We start from the raw sequence: 2,929 nt of genomic DNA on the forward strand, positions 1-2,929 counted from the left end.
CCAGCACTTTGGGAGGCCGAGGCGGGTGGATCACGAGGTCAAGAGATCGAGACCATCCTGGCCAACATGGTGAAACCCTGTCTCTACTAAAAACACAAAAAATTAGCTGGGCATGATGGCACGTGCCTGTAGTCCCAGCTGCTCAGGAGGCTGAGGCAGGAGAATCACTTGCACCTGGGAGATAGAGGTTGCAGTGAGCCGAGATCATACCACTGCACTCCACCCTGGTGACAGAGTAAGACTCTGTCTCAGAAAAAAAAAAAAAAAGTAGCTTTTATACTTTTTAAGCTGGGCACAGTGACTCATGCCTATCATCCCACTACTATGGGAGGCTGAGGCAATCACTTGAGCCCAGGAGTTTGAGACCAGCCTAGGCGACACAGTGATACCTGGTCTCTACAAAAAATAAAAAACCAAAAAATTAGCTGAGTATAGTGATGTAGACTATAGACCCAGCTACTCCGTAGGCTGAGGTGAGAGGATGGCTTGAGCCCAGGAGTTCAAGGCTGCAGTGGGCTGGACCACCACTGCACTGCAGCCTGGGCAACCAAACAAAGGTGAGATTCCCCATCTCTCTCTCAAAAAAAGTATCTTTTCTAGTGCAAAATAGCAGCATAGAAGCAAACTGGCTTTCCTTCCCCCTGCAGAAAACCAAAACCAACTATACAGCACTGAAGCTATCCCCACCAGTATCCCAGATCTCAAATATAAGGAGGAGGCAGTTTCTAGGGCCACAAAGAAGTGAAAAAAAGCAGACAGTAAGAGAATTGGACTTCCATATCTGCTTCTTATTCTCCACAAGCTGCCTGGCACCAAGTGAGCAGAAAAATTCCTCCGAGCTCATGATCTTTACATGAGAAAAAGTGAGATTGAAGTGAACAAACAGCTTCTTTCCCTTCTTGAGTTCTCTGGTGAGAGATCTGTCCCTGCCTCAACCCATAGGAAGCACTGAGAGTGCCTGAAGGAACATATATTCTTGAGGATAGCCAGAGACAAAGATGGGAAGTGGGACTACATCTGCAACCCTGGAAACTCCACTCTAACTCCGCCAAAGGAAATGCCAACAGAGTGTCTGTTCAGCAGCACCACATTATAGGAGGTTTGTTCCACAGGGTGGAGGTGTGAGCCCCTAGCCAGGCTTCCCAGCCTACTGGGATATCCTTATCCTCTTTGGGACCTCCCACATTTGGGACAGGCAGCACTCTCAGTGTTTACTAGAACTAAGGCAAACCAGGGCTTAAAGTGCCATCTAGTGCCAACAAGGAAGCAGTAACCTAGTGTAAAAAAGAAAGAATATCAACCTGCAAATTGCAAAGAATCTCTAGGTAAACATATCTAATAACCAAAACAAGCCAAGCAGAGAAGACTGGAATAAATAACTAATCCTTCAATACAAAGACATAGATGTACCTCCACAAGACACAGTAGCAAATGGAACCATGACTTCTTCAAATGGATAAAACAAGGAATCAGTGACTGAACTCAACAACACTGTGATATGTGAGCTCTCTGACCAAGAATTCAAAACAGCAGTTTTAAGAAAACTCAGTCATCTCCAAGATAGCCCAGGCAGTTCAGAAACAAAGAGATTGAAATAAGTTTTTAAAAAATCATGGGCACAGTGGCTTATATCTGTAATCCCAGTACTTTGGGAGGCCAAGGTGGGAGGATGGCTTGAGGCCAGGAGTTCAAGACCAGCCTGGGCAACATAGTGAGTCTCTGTCTCTAGGAAACCAAAAAATACTTAGTTGGGTGTGTTGGCGTATGGCTGTAGTCCCAGCAGCTACTTTGGAGGCTGAGGTGGGCAGAAAAGGAAAAAAAGTTTAGAAAAATGATTTGTTCTGATGCACAAGAGATACAGAGAAAGGGAAAAATATACATTAACATGTGATAAGGGATTCTTAGAGATCTGAGACAGATATAGTCATGCAAGTACATACAGAGGAAACTAGAACTATTTTTGTTTCAGGATATTTTGAAAGGTTAGATTATATGTTTACCTGGAGAAGTGCCCACTTACACATTCTTAATTCCAGGTGGTTATCGTGATAGTGAAGGTAAAGATTAATATTTGGAGCTAATGAGTGCACAGTGTGAGTTCATTGTTTTTAGCCAGATAGGTATTTTTGTCCCTTGAGGTCTAAGGGGAAAAAAAGAAGAACAACTTACTAAGTGGGAAAATTAGTAGGAAAATTACATATATGAGGTGAACAACATAGGGGGATGGTTTTGGAATGAAACTGTTCCACCTTGGATCATCAAGCATTAGTTCAATTCTCATAAGGAGCACGCAACCCAGATACCTCACATGTGCAGTTCACCATAGGGTTCATACTGTTAGGAGGATCTAATGCTGCTGCTGATCTAACAGGAGGCAGAGCTCAGGCAGTAATGCTCCCTTGCCTGCTGCTCACCTCCTGCTGTGCTGCCCAGTTCCTAACAGGCCACAGACTGGTACCGGTCTGCAGCCTGGGCTTTGGGGACCCCGACACTAGACTAATTAAATGTGTAATAGCTGAGAGTAGACATTATAAAGTCAGAAGTTCCTTAAGCTTTAAACATGTAGCTTTTACTAAAATGTTGACCACAGTGGCACCATCTGTAATGAGAAGAGGGCAGAGCCTCAGGCCACAGTGTGAAAAGACAGTAGTCAAAGATTACTGCACATTACCTGGCAAGTTTCCAACGACTTTTGTCTGAGTTTGAAGAGTAAATGATTTTTTTTCCTTGAGACAAAACTTACTTTCAAAAAGCAGTAGACAAGAGGATACATTTCTTCTTTATACTATTATATACTAAAAAGTTTCATCTGCCAGGTGCAGTGGCTTGTGCCTGTATTCCCAGCTAGTAGGGAGGCTGAGGCAGGAGGATCAACTTGAGGCTAAGAGTTCAAGTCTGTAGTGAGCTGTGTTCACAATTTTGTTTGTTT

General features: G+C 43.7%; 1 protein-coding gene across 2 annotated transcripts in view; it reads left to right on the forward strand.

Moving 5' to 3' along the window:
* The window catches only part of LOC108292600 (E2F associated phosphoprotein), a 20,663-nt gene that overhangs the window by 15,600 nt on the left and 2,134 nt on the right, over positions 1-2,929 (forward strand). The window lies entirely within an intron of this gene.

Source organism: Cebus imitator, unplaced genomic scaffold (genome assembly GCF_001604975.1).
Source record: "Cebus imitator isolate Cc_AM_T3 unplaced genomic scaffold, Cebus_imitator-1.0 Scaffold496, whole genome shotgun sequence".
In the NCBI taxonomy this organism is placed as follows: domain Eukaryota; kingdom Metazoa; phylum Chordata; class Mammalia; order Primates; family Cebidae; genus Cebus; species Cebus imitator.